General features: G+C 38.8%; 1 long non-coding RNA gene across 1 annotated transcript in view; it reads right to left on the reverse strand.

Moving 5' to 3' along the window:
* Nucleotides 1-3,047: 3,047 nt before the first annotated feature.
* The window catches only part of LOC103345407 (uncharacterized), a 45,200-nt gene continuing 32,042 nt past the window's right edge, over nt 3,048-16,205 (reverse strand). Inside the window, exons 3-4 of the long non-coding RNA XR_007915614.2 lie at nt 4,180-4,260; nt 3,048-3,450 (exon numbers count right to left, since the gene is read on the reverse strand). This is a non-coding gene — a long non-coding RNA (uncharacterized lncRNA). The remainder of the gene's footprint in view (nt 3,451-4,179; nt 4,261-16,205) is intronic.

Consider the following 16,205-nt stretch of genomic DNA (forward strand, 5'->3'; position numbering starts at 1 on the left):
TAAGTTTTTATACGTTGTATTGTCATCTTCATTTGTTTCCAGGAATTTTTTGGGTTTTTTTTTTTATTTCTTCTATGACCCACTCTTCATTCAGGAGCATGTTGTTTAGTCTCCATGTGTTTGTACATTTTCTAGAGATTCTTAGGTTGTTCATTTCCAGCTTCATTTCATTGTGGTCAGAAAAGATACATGGTATGGTTTCATTTTTTTTTAATTTTCTGAGACTAGCTTTATAGCCTAGTATATGTTCTATCCTAGAGAAAGTTATATGCACTGATGAGAAGAATGTGTAGGATGAAAGGTTCTGTAGCTATCTATTAGGTCCATTTGGTCCATAGTGTAGATTAGCTTTGTTGTTCTGTTGTTTCTTTGTTGATATTCTGTCTAGTTGATCTATTGATTAACGTGGGGTGTTGAAGTCCCCCATTACTATTGTATTGGAGTCTATATCTCCTTTAGATCCATTAGCATTTCTTTTAAATAGCCAAGATCCCTGGCATTGGGCACATATACGTTTATTATAGTCACATCTTCTGGTTTAATTGATCCCTTAATCATTATATAATACCTTTGTTTGTTCCTTTGAACAGTTCTTGTGTTAAAGTATATTTTGTCTGATATTTGCATGGCTACTCCTGCTTGTTTTTGCTTCTCGTTGGTATGGAATAGCTTTTTCCATCCTTTCACTTACAGTCTGTGAATATTGTTGTTGGGAAGGTGTGCTTACTGTAGGCAGCAAAGAGATGGGTCTTGTTTTTTAATCCATTCAGCCAGTCTGTGTCTTTTGATTGGGGAATTTAGGCCATTTACATTCAAGACAACTATTGATAAGTAATGACTTGGCCCTGCCATTTTTCATAAATATTGTTTGCTTTGGATTTCCTTTGTAGTTTTGCTAGGATATGTTCTGGTTTCACATTCTTTCATATTGATGACTATGCTTCTGTGTGTAGCACATCCATAAACATCATTTGTAATGCTGGACGAATGGTGACAAATTCTTTCAATTTCTGTTTGTTGTGGAAGGTCTTTATCTCACCTTCATTCGTAAGAGAGAACTTTGCAGGGAACAGTATTCTTGGTTGACAGTTTCTTTTTCTTTTAAGCCTTGGTCTATGTTTTTCTGTTCTCCCCTAGCCTGTAGGGTTTCTGAGGAGAAATTAACTGTCAGTCTAATTGGAGATCTTCTGAAAGTAATCTGGTGTCTCTTTCATGCACATTTTAGAATCTTTTATTTATGTTTTTTGTTGAAATTTTGACTACAGGGGCTGGTGCTGTGGTGTAGTAGGATAAGCCTCCACCTGCAGTGCCGGCATCCCATATGGGCACTGGTCCAATTCCTGGCTGCTCCTCTTCCACTATAGCTCTCTTCTAATAGCCTGGCAAAGCAGTGAAAGGTGACCCAAGCACTTGGGCCCCTTCATTCATGTGGGAGACCTGGAAGAAGCTCATGGAGCCTGGCTTTAGATCATCCTAGCTCTGGCCATTGTGGCCATTTCAGGATTGAACCAGTGGAAGGAAAACCTTTCTCTCTGTCTCCTCTCCCTCTCACTGTCTGTAACTCTATCTCTCAAATAAATAAATAAAATATTGAAGAAGAAGAAGAAGAAGAGCAGCAGCAGTGACAGCTGGGACTCAAATTGGTTCCCATATAGGATACTGGCTGGCATTGCAGACAGGGGCCTAACTCATTATACTACAATGCCAGAACCCTTTCTCTTGATTTTTAAGAATCTTTGTATATCAGGAATCTTTATTTTGATATATGTTGCAAGTTTTCTCTCAGTTTGTCACTTGGGATTTTTTAATTGTTCCTGATTCTCCTATTATGTAAAAGTTAATTTTATATTTATGTAGCAAAATTGATGAATATTTATTTTCTTGTATTTGGATTTTGGTTAGAATGCCTTTACTTATCTGTATGTTAATGTAACTTGCATGATTCCTTCTATTACTTACGTGGTATTATATATTGCCAAATATGGAATTAATAAGCTGACATCTAGGTCTGAGGAAATTCATAATGGAGTACAGGGAGACAACAGGATAGAAATATTAAAGTGAGCCTAAAGGACATGGGAGAGAGAGAATGAGCATGTCTGACATAAGAGTAATTAGGAAAAAAGGAAAAAAAGAGCAATTAGGATTCCAGAATAATATTACATAGGAAAAAAGGAAAGGTAGTATTGAGAGAGATAATGGCAGAGAATTTTCCAAAAAATTTCAAAAGTATTGAAAGATAGCATTTATCTTATCAAGTAATCCCAATGTATCCCAAGCAACATAAATTAAAATAAATCTGCACTTCCATATTGAAAGAGAAAATAACCAGAGAAGCTGAAAAGACAAAATAGAATCCTACAATGAAATTGAAATTAAACTACTGACTTCTCAGAAGTAATAATTCAAGTCAAGAGAAAATGAAATATCATTTTCCATGTACTGAGAGGAAACAATTGACAATCTGGAATTTATACACAACTGGTACTACCTTTCTATATTGAGAGTTAAACGGAGACATTTCAAATAAATTGAGAGAAAGTCTATCATCAATAGACTATCAACACAGAAAATTCAAAGTATTTAATCTTAGAAGGAAAGTAATCCCAGATGGAATATCTGAAATGCAAAAACAATGGTGAGCAAAGATATTGGTAAATACGTGAAAAAAATAGATAAAAATAAACATTGGCCATATAAAATAATAATAATAATATCTAGCAAACAACTAAAATACTAGATAAAGTAAAACATAAGTAGGAAATGATCAGAGTTAACATGTTCTAAGATTTTTATTTTGTTCTGGAGGAAGACAAATATATTGGTTAATTTTAGAAATTGTTATGTATTCTTAAATGAATATTCATACAGCTGTGCACAGAGAGATTAATACCTAAACATATAATGATTTATTATAATCTGAAAGTAAGAAGATAGCTGACTTTAACAGCTAGAATTAAGTTCAGCCCCATATAACAGAAAATCCAGCTTACGATTTTTTTAAAGACAGACACTTTTGAGTATTGTAAAATAAAACTCACACTCTCTTTTTTGGAATTTATTTATTTATTTTGAAAGTCTGTGTTAGAGAGAGAAAGAGAGGAAATTTTACATCTGCTGGTTCACTCCTTAGATGATCACAATGGCCAGGACTGGGCCAGGTCGAAGCCAGGAGCCAGGAACTTCAGCCTGGTTTCCTATGTGGGTGACAGGGTCCCAAACATCTTCTGCTGCTCTTCCCAGGCCATTAACAGGAAACTGTATTGGAAGTGTAGCAGCCAGGACATGAACCAGAGCCTATATGGAATGCCAGCCTTGCATGCAGCAGTTTTACCTGCTACATCACAATGTCAGTCCAGACTCTTGCTTAATCATACAAGCATGGGACTTCCATCTTTCAAGTCACTTTATGATCCAAATTGCTGCTGGAACTCCAATCATCATATCTGCCTAAAATTTAGGAAATATTAGGGACAGCAGTAAGGCAGAAGGCAAAAGGGGTAAGTCAGAGAAGCTAGCTTCTTTAAGGGACCTTACCCGAAGTCCCACACAACCCTCCCATTGTGTATTACTGTCCATATTAGTCACTTAACCATAATAAGCTGCAAGAAAGACTAGCTAAAATTTGGGATGCTAAAACAAAGAAAGAAGAGAATATGGATATTTGATAAGCAACTAGTATTCTCTGATACAAAGAAACACTAGAAAATGAACTAAGGCAATTTTCAGTCTTCTGAAAATTTCATTTTCTGCTAAATCATTGCAATCATTTCTGCTAAATGATTGAAAAACTTTGAAAAGATGCACAAGCACACCGACTGTCAGTAAAAATGCAAATTCTTAATGAGGCATTATTTTTGCCACATAAGAAAAATTAATGGGATCAATAATATGATTTTCTGGCATAGTTGTACAGAAAATGATATGTATTGCTGATAGGAATGTAAATTATGACTGTCTTTTGAAAAAAATTTGGAAACATTCATTAAAATTTACATATATATATATACACACACACCTTTATTCATGTACTCCACTCTTGGAAAACTAGCCAATCAAAACATTAGTACAAAATATAAGCATACATATATTTATATCAGCATCATTCACATTGGAAAATTACAAAATTGGAACTAAATGTTTATCAATAGAAGAATGAATGAATTATGATATACTCACCACCATCAAATACTATGTGTCCACATTAAAGAATGAAAAAAATTTCTTATCAGATGACTTGAGAAGGACTTTTAGGAAGTACTGAAAAGAAAGACACAGAAAACTATTTTTAATATTAACCCATTTTACATGAGTCTATGCTCACATACTAGTATATATATATAGCTATTTGCATATTATATAAGCATGAAGAAAGGCATGTAGAAATACACAGTATTGAGGCTGGCGCTGTGGTGCAGCGGGTTAACGCCCTGGCCTGAAGCGCCGGCTTCCCATAAGGGCGCCAGTTCAAGACCCGGATGCTCCACTTCGAATCCAGCTCTCTACTATGGCCTGGGAAAGAAGTCTAAGATGGCCCAAGTCCTTGGGCCCCTGCACCCATGTGGGAGACCTGGAAGAAGTTCCTGGCTCCTGGCTTCAGATCTGCCCAGTTCCAGACGTTGCAGCCAATTGGGGAGTGAACCATCGGATGAAAGACCTCTCTCTCTCTTTCTCTCTCTCTCTCTGCCTCTCCTCTCTCTGTGTAACTCTGACTTTAAAATAAATAAATAAATAAATAAATCTTTAAAAAGAAATACATAGTATTTTGTGACATGGATTCTCAGATGAGGAGCAATGTTGAGAAGAATAGGAGTGTGAAGCCAAAACATGCAAACAAATTTAAAAGATCACACTTGAAAAAGAAAAATTAGTATATTATCACATATAAGAGTACTTCAAGAAGTTTAAGGAAAATGGAATTAAAAGATAAGTTTATTTTGATACAAAAGCATTTTAATTCACATATACTTTTTTATTATATACATTTTCATGAACTTTTTAAAGACACCTCATATGCATGGATTTCAAATTTTTGCACCAAGATGAACTTATCTTTTGATTCCATTTCCTTGAACTTTTTGAAGAAATTTGTATATCTGTTTATTAAATAATAGTAAGTCTCACCATAGAAATCGTATCTTGAGATCAAATCTCCCTCTCCTTTGAGGTGGTTACTTGTTTCTATCTTATTAGGGAGGAAAAGGGGGATGAGTAAGTGTATATTTCCTTCCACCTGATGGCAACAAGTCACAGACTTAAGATAGGAGACCATGTACTACAGGTGGGATTCCAAATTAGAGCAGATTCAGCAAGCAGACTGTTGTAAAGATACACTTGAACTGTTTATTAAACTAGGTCATTATTAAATGAAATCTTCTGAAGAGCTTTTTAACATGAAATTTTTCACAATAATCCCAATTAAACTCTAGTTTGGGGCTTCTTTTGTTTGTTTGTTTGTTTGAAAAGCAGAGAGAGAGAGGAATCTTCCATCCAGTGGTTCACTCTACAAACGGCTGCAATGGTAGGGTGTAGGCCCAGTCCAAAGCCAGGAATCAGGAGCTCCATCCGGGTCTCCCAGATGAGTGCAGGGGCTCAAGGACTTGGGTCATCCTCTATTGCTTTCTCAGGCACACTAGCAGGGAGCTGTATCGGAAGTGGAGCAGCCAGGACTAGAACTGACACCTATATGGGATGCCGGCACAGGAGGCAGAGGCTCAACCCTCTATGCCACAGTGCCAGCCAGTTTGGGGCTTCTTAACTCATTCCTACCTGAGATTAGAATTGAACATACAGAGAAGGTTTCAGCTTTGTGTGTGAATCATGCGTTTTTAAAACAGATGTCTCGCTCCATCCCATTTTTTTTTTAATTTCTCTCTGCCTTCTTCAGGGCTGCTGCTATTTTCCCTCATGGTAGCAAGATGGTTGCAGCTTCCCTTCTCACAGGGAAGCTTCTCAAACAGGAAGAAAGAGGACTGGGGCACAATCTGGGAGGAACAGCTTTCCCAGATACTTCTAGCAGTTCCTCCCCCCATTCCCCCGTACCTCTGCCCCAGGTTTCTAGCCAGAGCTGGGTCACAAGACTGATCACCCAAGGAGGGAATGAAGCTAACTATATACTTGGGCCAGGAGGACATATAAACAAATGAAAACCTGGGAGTTAGCAACAAAGGGAAGGGGAACAGCTCTTAGATGGGCTATCAATAGTGCCTGCCATAAACAGAGGGGATACTTTCAAGAGCAAAAGAACAAGTCTGGTTGTTGTAATCAAGAAGGAATTTTTTGCAAAGAAAGTATAACGTGAGTCTAGAGGAAACAGGCAGGAAAGAAGAGAAAACACAATAATGCTTTTAGCCAGGACAGCCTGGTATGGATTTCTCATCACTGTGGAAGAATTCTGGTGCTTCGTTCAAGACTGTGTCACTCATTCGATTGAACTCTTGGCAGAAGTGCAGTAGTGGCTCCTGCTGGAATTCAGGCCTATGATCTGGATACCTTGAAGAAGCTGGACTGGGGAGGAGTATGGCCAGCAGCTGTTTCTCCCATGGGTCTTCACTGGGTACAGAGAGGCTATTCAGCCACTGGGTACATCTCCAGTGATATGGGCATGGACTGAGTTGGTGAAGCACAAAGGTGGTCTTAGATTGTGCAAGTTCTAATGTAATGAGGCCAAACCCCTGATTGCCCACACCACCATCAGAATCTCCAAGTGTCCAATCCCTCTCTGAACTGATTTACAGAGAGGAGAAGCAACTATTAATGACAGATTCTTTTTTTTCCAAAGAAATCTTTTGTTTAAGGAACACAAACTTCACGCATTTCATAAGTACAACTTTAGGAATATAGTGATTCTTTCAACGTGCTTGCCCTCCCACCCACACTCCCACTCCTCTTCTTCCACCCTCTTCTATTCCCAATCCTATTTGATACTAAGATCTATTTTTAATTAACTTTACACATAGAATATTAAGTCTATAGGAAGTAAAGAGTTCAACAATTTGTATGGAAAAAAAACTTTCTCAACATAAAAGACAAGGGCTTTTCTTCATTTTTAGCTTTTATTTAATGAATATAAATCTCCATAGTACAGCTTACGGATTACATCGGCTTCCCCCTCCCCATAACTTCCCTCCCACCCGCAACCCTCCCCTGTCCCGATCCCTCTCCCCTTCCATTCACATCAAGATTCATTTTCAATTTTCTATATATACAGAAGATCAGTTTAGTATTCATTAAGTAAAGATTTCAACAGTTTTCACCCACATAGAAACAAAAAGTGAAAAATACTATTTGAGTACTCATTATAGCATTAAATCTCAATGTACAGCACCTTAAGGACAGAGATCCTACATGAGGAGTAAGTGCACAGTGACTCCTGTTGTTGACTTAACAAATTGACACTCTTGTTTATGACATCAGTAAACACCCTAGGCTCTAGTCATGAGTTGCCAAAGCTATGGAAGCCTTTTGAGTTCACCGACTCTGATCATATTTAGGCAAGGCCATAGTCAGAGTGGAAGTTCTCTCCTCCCTTCAAAGAAAGGTACCTCCTTCTTTGATGACCTGTTCTTTCCACTGGGATCTCACTCGCGGAGATCTTTCATTTAGGTCATTTTTTTTGCCAGAGTGTCTTGGCTTTACATGCCTAAAATACTCTCATGGGCTCTTCAGCGGGATCTGAATGCCTTAAGGGCTGATTCTGAGGCTAGAGTGCTGTCTAGGACATCTGCCATTCTATGAGCCTGCTGTGTATCTCGCTTCCCATGTTGGATCGTTTTCTCGTTTTTTAGTCTATCAGTTAGTATTTGCAGACACTAGTCTTGTTTATGTGATCCCTTTGGCTCTTAGTCCTATCATTATGATCAATTGTGAACAGAAATTGATCACTAGGACTAGTGAGATGGCATTGGTACATGCCACCTTGATGGGATTGAATTGGAATCCCCTAAACGAGATACACAGCAGACTCATAGAATGGCGGATGTCCTAAACAGCACTCTGGCCTCAGAATCAGCCCTAAAGGCATTCGGATCCGGCTGAAAAGCCCATGAGAGTATTTCAGGCATGGAAACCAAGACACTCTGGGAAAAAAAAAAAAGGACCTAAATGTAAGATCTCCACGAGTGAGATCCCAGTGGAAAGAACAGGTCTTCAAAGAAGGAGGTACCTTTCTCTGAAGGGAGGAGAGAACTTCCACTTTGACCATGGCCTTGTCTAAATATGATCAGAGTCGGTGAACTCAAAAGGCTTCCATAGCCTTGGAAACTCATGACTGGAGCATAGGGAGATTACTGATGCCATAAACAAGAGTGTCAATTTGTTAAGTCAACAACAGGAGTCACTGTGCACTTACTCCTCATGTAGGATCTCTGTCCTTAATGTGCTGTACACTGAGATTTAATGCTATAACGAGTACTCAAACAGTATTTTTCACTTTTTGTTTCTATGTGGGTGAAAACTGTTGAAATCTTTACTTAATGAATACTAAACTGATCTTCTGTATATATAGAAAATTGAAAATGAATCTTGATGTGAATTGAAGGGGAGAGTTAGCGGGAAAGGGGAGGGTTGCAGGTGGGAGGGAAGTCATTGGAGGGGGAAGCCAATGTAATGCATAAGCTGTACTATGGAAATCTATATTCACTAAATAAAACTTAAAAAAAAAGATGCCATCTGGGAGTCCAGCACCATTTTGTAGCCAGTGAAGCTGCTGCCCACGATGCTGGCATCCCATGTAAGAGCGCTAGTTTGAGTCCTGGCTGCTCCACTTCCAATCCAGCTCCCTGCTAACGCTCCTGGGAAGGCAATGGATGATGGCCCAAGTGCTTGGGCCCCTGCACCCACGTGGGAGACCTGGATTAAGCTCCTGGCTCCGTTTCAGTCATTTAGGGAATAAACCTGTAGGTGGAAGATATCCCCCCCACCCCAGCTCTTTCAAATAAATCTTAAAACAAACAAAAAAGCTGCCAATTGGGATGCCAACGACTTGTATCAGAGTACCTGGGTTTGAGTCCTGGCTCTGTTGTTGATTCCAGCTTCCTGTTACTGCATGCCCTGGGGGGCAGCAGGTGACAACACAAGTAATTGATGGCTCAAGTAGTTGGGTCCCTGTCACCCACAAGGAAGACCTAGATTGAGTTTCTGGCTACTGGTTATTTTTTTTTACATTTTTCAATAGAAAACTTTAATAAATACAAATTTCAAAATTAAAAAAAAAATGAATTGGAATCCCCTGGTATGTTTCTAACTCTACCGTTTGGGGCAAGTCAGCTTGAGCATGTCCCAAATTGCACATCTCTTCCCTCTCTTACTCCCACTCTTATATTTAACAGCGATCACTTTTCAGTGAAGTTTCAACACTTATGAATAACTGTGTATTGATTATAGTATTCAACCAAAAGTATTAAGTAGAACAAACAAAAAAAATACTAACAGGGATAACATATTAAGTTGCTCATCAACAGTCAGGGTAAGGGCTGATCAAGTCATCATTTCTCATAGTGTTCATCTCATTTTAACAGGTTTCCTTTTTGCTGCTCATAGTTGTCACCAATCAGGGAAACATATGATATTTGTCCCTTTGGAACCGGCTTATTTCACTCAGCATAATGTTTGCCAAATTCCTAACAGGGATCACTTTTCAGTTAAAATTTAAACACCTAAGAATAATTGTGTGTTAATTACAGAGTTCAGCCAATAGTACTAGAACAACAACAAAAAAAAAACTAAAATGGATAAAGTATTACATTGTACATCAACAGTCAGGACAAGAACTGATCAGTCACTGTTTCTCATAGTGTCCATTTCACTTCAACAAGTTTCCCATTTGGTGCTCAGTTAGTTGTCACCGATCAGGGGGAACATACGATATTTGTCCCTTTGGGACTGGCTTAATTCACTCAGCATGATGTTTTCCAGATTCCTCCATCTTGTTGCAAATGACCAGGTTTCATTGTTTTTGACTGCTGCATAGTATTTTACAGAGTAGATGTCCCATAATTTCTTTATCCAGTCTACTGTTGATGGGCATTTGGGTTGATTCCAGGTCTTAGCTATTGTGAATTGAGCTGCAATAAACATTAATGTGCAGACTGCTTTTCTGTTTGCCAATTTAAATTCCTTTGGGTAAATTCCAAGGAGTGGGATGGCTGGGTCGAACGGCAGGGTTATCTTCAGGTTTCTGAGGAATCTCCAGACTGACTTCCATAGTGGCTGAACCAGTTTGCATTCCCACCAACACTGGATTAGTGTCCCTTTTTCCGCAACATCCTCGCCAGCATCTGTTGTTGGTGGATTTCTGAATGTGAGCCATTCTAACCGGGGTGAGGTGAAACCTCATTGTGGTTTTGATTTGCATTTCCCTGATTGCTAGTGACCTTGAACATTTTTTCATGTGCCTGTTGGCCATTTGGATTTCCTCTTTTGAAAAATGTCTATTAACGTCCTTGGCCCATCTCTTAAGTGGGTTGTTTGTTTTGATGTTGTGGAGTTTCTTGATTTCTTTGTAGATTCTGGTTGTCAACCCTTTATCTGTTGCATAGTTTGCAAATATTTTTTCCCATTCTGTCGGTTGCCTCTTCACTTTCCTGACTGTTTCTTTTGCAGTACAGAAACTTCTCAATTTGATGCAATCCCAATTGTTAATTTTGGCTTTGACTGCCTGTGCTTCTGGGGTGTTTTCCAAGAAGTCTTTGCCAGTACCTATATCTTGCAGGGTTTTTCCAATGCTCTCTAATAATTTGATGGTGTTGGTCATAGATTTAAGTCTTTAATCCATGTTGAGTGAATTTTTGAGTAAGGTGAAAGGTAGGGGTCTTGCTTCATGATTCTGCACGTGGAAATCCAATTTTCCCAGCACCATTTATTGAACAGACTGTCCTTACTCCAGGAATTGGTTTTACATCCTTGTTTAAATATATGTTGGCGGTAGATGTTTGGATTGATTTCTGGTGTTTCTATTCTATTCCATTGGTCTCTCCATCTGTTTATGTACCAGTACCATGCTGTTTTGATAACAACTGCCCTGTAGTATGTCCTGAAATCTGGTATTGTGATGCCTCCAGCTTTGTTTCTGTTGTACAAGATTGCTTTAGCTATACGAGGTCTCCTGTGCCTCCACCTGAATTTCAGCATCATTTTTTCCAGATCTGAGAAGAATGTCTTTGGTATTTTGATTGGTATTGCATTGAATCTATAAATCGCTTTTGGGAGAATGGACATTTTGATGATATTGATACTTCCAATTAATGAGCATGGAAGATTTTTCCATTTCTTGGTATCCTCTTCTATTTCTTTCTTTATGGTTTTGTAATTTTCATCGTAGAGATCTTTAACGTCCTTGGTTAAGTTTATTCCAAGGTATTTGATTGTTTTTGTAGCTATTGTGAATGGGATTGATCTTAGAAGTTCTTCCTCAGCCGTGGCATTGCCTGTGTATACAAAGGCTGTTGATTTTTGTGCATTGATTTTATACCCTGCTACTTTGCCAAAATCTTCTATGAGTTCCAACAGTCTCTTAGTAGAGTTCTTTGGGTCCCCTAAGTAAAGAATCATATCATCTGCAAAGAGGGATAGTTTGAGTTCTTCCTTCCCAATTTGTATCCCTTTAATTTCTTTTTCTTGCCTAATGGCTCTGGCTAAAACTTCCAGAACTATATTGAATAGCAGTGGTGAGAGTGGGCATCTCTGTCTGGTGCCAGATCTCAGTGGAAATGCTTCCAACTTTTCCCCATTCAATAGGATGCTGGCTGTGGGCTTTTCATAAATTGCTTTGATTATATTGAGGAATGTTCCTTTCATACCAAATACAACACCATGAAAGGGTGTTGTATTTTATCAAATGCTTTCTCGGCATCTATTGAGATAATCCTATGGTTTTTCTTCTGCAGTCTGTTAATGTGGTGTATCACATTGATTGATTTGCGAATGTTGAACCATCCCTGCATACCAGGGATAAATCTCACTTGGTCTGGGTGGATGATCTTTCTGATGTGTTGTTGCATTCTATTGGCCAGAATTTTATTGAGGATTTTTGCATCTATGTTCATCAGGGATATTGGTCTGTAATTCTCTTTCAATGCTGCATCTTTCTCTGGCTTAGGAATTAAGGTGATGCTGGCTTCATAGAAAGAATTTGTGAGGATTCCCTCTTTTTCGATTGTTCTGAATAGTTTGAGAAGAATTGGAGTTAGTTCTTCTTTAAATGTCTGGTAGAATTCAGCAGTGAATCCATCTGGTCCTGGGCTTTTCTTTGTTGGGAGGGCCTTTATTACTGTTTCAATTTCTGTCTCAGTTATGGGTCTGTTTAGGTTTTCTATGTCTTCCTGGTTCAATTTAGGTAGGTTGTATGTGTCCAGGAATCTATCCATTTCTGATAGGTTTCCCTGTTTGCTGGCATACAAGTCCTTGTAGTAATTTCTGAAGATTCAATTTATTTCTGTGGTGTCTGTTGTTACGTTTCCTTTTTCATCTCTGATTTTATTGATTTGGGTCTTTTATCCTCTTTTTTTAGTTAGTTGGGCCAATGGGGTGTCAATTTTGTTTATTTTTTCAAAAAACCAGCTCCTCGTTTGGCTGATTTTTTGTAATGTTTTTTTGGATTCAATCCTGTTGATTTCTTCTCTGATTTTAATTATTTCTCTTCTCCTACTAGATTTGGGTCTGGTTTGCTGTAGGTTTTCTAGATGCTTGAGGTGAATTGATAGCTCATCTATTTGGTGCCTTTCCAATTTCTTGATGTAGGCACCTATTGATATAAACTTTCCTCTTAACACTGCTTTTGCTGCGTCCCATAAGTTTTGGTATGTTGTGCTGTTACCCTCACTTACTTCCAGAAAATTTTTGATTTCTCTTTTAATTTCTTCTATGACCCATTGTTCATTCAGGAGCATGTTGTTCAATCTCCATGTGTTTGCGTATGCTCTAGGGATTCCTGAGTTGCTAATTTCCAACTTCATTCCTTTATGGTCTGAGAAGCTGTATGGTATGATTCTAATTCTTTTGAATTTGCTGCAACTTGCTTTATGGCCTAGTATGTGGTCAATCCTAGAGAAGGTTCCATGTACTGCTGAGAAGAATGTAAAATCTTTAGCTGTAGGATGAAAAGTTCTGTAGATATCTGTTAGATCCATTTGGGCTATAGTGTCGTTTAAATCTACTGTCTCCTAGTTGATCTTCTGTCCTGTTGATCTGTCTATTTCTGAGAGTGGAGTATTGAAGTCCCCCAGTACTATTGTATTGGGGTCTAAGTCTCCCTTTAAGTCCCTTAACAAATCTTTTAAATAAACCGGTGCCCTGTAATTACGTGCATATACATTGATAATCATTATATCTTCTTGTTGAATTGATCCCTTAATCATTATATAGTGCCCCTCTTTGTCTCACCTAACAGTTTTTGTGGTAAAGTTTATGTTGTCCGATATTAAGATGGCTATGCCCGCTCTTTTTTCATTTCTGTTGGCATGGTATATCTTTTTCCAGCCTTTCACTTTCAGGCTGTATGGATCTTTGTTGGAAAGATGTGTTTCTTGTAAGCAGCACATAGGTGGGTTTTGTTCCTTAACCCAATCAACCAATCGGTGTCTTTTAACTGGACAGTTCAGGCCATTAACGTTCAATGTGACTATTGATAAGTAGTAACTTTGCCCCGCCATTTGCCAAAGATATTTTCTAATATATGTTTTGAACTTCCTGTGATCTTCTGCTGTGAGGTTTCCTTCGTTTACCTTCTTTCATATTGATGACCGTGTTTTTGTGTTTCTGTGTGTAACATATCTTTAAGCATCTTTTGCAGGGCTGGACGAGTGGCGACAAATTCTTTCAATTTCTGTTTGCTGTGAAAGGTCTTTATTTCACCTTCATTCACAAATGAGAGCTTTGCAGGATATAATATTCTGGGCTGGCAGTTTTTCTCTCTTAGTACCTGGGCTATGTCTCGCCATTCCCTCCTAGCTTGTAGGGTTTCTGATGAGAAGTCAGCTGTGAGTCTGATTGGAGATCCTCTGAGAGTAATCTGATGTTTCTCTCTTGCACATTTTAGGATCTTTTCTTTATGCTTCACTGCGGTGACTTTAATTACAACGTGTCGTGGTGAGGATCTCTTTTGGTCATGTTTATTAGGGGTTCTATGAGCTTCCTGTACTAGGATGTCTCTGTCCTTCTCCAAACCTGGGAAATTTTCTGCTAATATCTCACTAAAAAGGCCTTCTAATCCTTTCTCCTTCTCCATGCCTTCAGGAACTCCTAGAACCCGAATGTTGGTTTTTTTAATAGTATCCTGTAGATTCCCCACAATATTTTTTAGATTTCTAATTTCCTCTTCTTTTCTTTGGTTTGACTGTATCCTTTCCTGTGCTCTATCTTCTAAGTCTGATATTCTCTCTTCTGCTTCACCCATTCTGTTTTTAAAGCTCTCTAATGTGTTTGTCATTTGATCTATTGAGCTCTTCATTTCATTTTGATTTCTCTTCACTATCACAGTTTCCTGTTCTACTAGTTGTTTCATTCCTCCTTAATATTTCATTTTCGCGAAAGAGATTTTCTATCTTGTCCATTAAGGATTTCTGTAGTTCAAGAATTTGTTTTTGAGAACTTCTTAATGTTCTTATCAATTTTTTGAGATCTGCTTCTTGCATTTCTTCTGTCTCATCAGCTTCATGATCTTGAATTGGGGTGTCTTTTTCATTTGGGGGCATCATAGTGTCTTCCTTGTTCTTGTCACCTTGGTTTCTGCATTTGTTGTTTGGCATATTGGAGATATTCTTTGGTTTTTTCAGTGTGGTGTTTTTTCTCGTTATACTGTGACTCTAGATTAAGTGGACTGTCTGCTTTTGATGGATCCTTAGAGGCTGTGATGGGTGTGGCCAGAGAGCTCTGTTTGGTTCTTCAGGGTAAAGGGTGTGCAAAAGGTGACTCACCCAGATTGTTCTCTTGCTCACTCGCTCTCTCTCTCTCTCTCTCTTTTTTTTTTTTTTACTCAATTGGGACTTAATTCCACACAGCTGAGTGTAATTGAGGGTAGTTGATGTATGATATCTGGCTCCTGTGGGTATTCATCTGCTTAACCCTGGGACCACACAAAGAGTTTATGCAGCCCTCAGTGTGGTCTCAAATTTCTCTGCAGTCTCTCACCAGGTTGCCCAGGTTACCGAGTTTGTGTACTTGGTGAGTTCTCTCGCTCCCCCTCAGATTTTCACAGTCTCAGTTCGTTAGCTCCACACTTTCACTAGGTCTTAACCTCCTGTTATTTCTCCCCACTAGAGTCAGGTTTTTCTGCTTGGCTAATGGCGGGCGCTGCTTTACATACGTAAAATGGCGCCTGCTCTTTGTCTTGCTCGGCTTTGTAAGGTGAGTGGAGAGAGAAGCTAATGTCCATGCCGGTTCCCCTTATTTATTCATTTTTTTCTCTCCTCCAGTCAGCCTGGTGAACTTTCCCCAGTGGGGCTTCAGGCCTCGTTCCCTCTAGGCTCTTTCTGCCTTTCTCCACCAATGTCTCGGGTTACCGGGGTTTTTGTCTCACCTCCCCTTCCAGCGCTGGCACGCAGACTCTGTGGCTCCGCTTCTGCGGCGGCTCGGCTCCCGCGGCTCGGCTTCCACACGGTGGGCGACCTTGCTCTCCCCGTAGGTCCTCCGTGTCTCATCCACTAGATCCGGAAGAGTTTCCTCTGCAATTTTTTCCTGAGTCTTTTCCTGAGGCTACAGTAACTCCACTTTTATTAAACTATCTTTTCCCAGACTATCGGTGCGCGCCCTCACTATTCCACCATCTTGGCTCTGCTCCACCAAAATTGTGCTCAAGACAAGGGCTTTTCAAAGTCATTGCATCTCCAGGTTAATTTCACTTCTTTTATTTTGAGAAATGTAATTAACTTTAAAGAATCACCCAAGAATGATACATCTTTTGTAAGCACTTAGACATAACTGTAGTTTATGAAAAACAAAGAATACCCTCCACTTAATACATTAAAAGAAAGTAAGTCTTTGGGAACAAGTTTTACTATTAATTAAAAGAAGCACCTAAGAAAACAAGCAGTGAATTTCGACAATTTGGCATAACTAAAACTTATGAGACATAAAAATTTCCTCCACTTAATACACTAAAATGGAATAAATCTTTGGAAACAGGTTTACTCTAACTCCCCTAGTACAACAGAGGTCCTACATGGTAAGCTAGTGCACAGTGACTCCTGTTGTTAATATTTGAAAAAATG

Source organism: Oryctolagus cuniculus, chromosome X, assembly GCF_964237555.1.
Source record: "Oryctolagus cuniculus chromosome X, mOryCun1.1, whole genome shotgun sequence".
NCBI lineage: Eukaryota > Metazoa > Chordata > Mammalia > Lagomorpha > Leporidae > Oryctolagus > Oryctolagus cuniculus.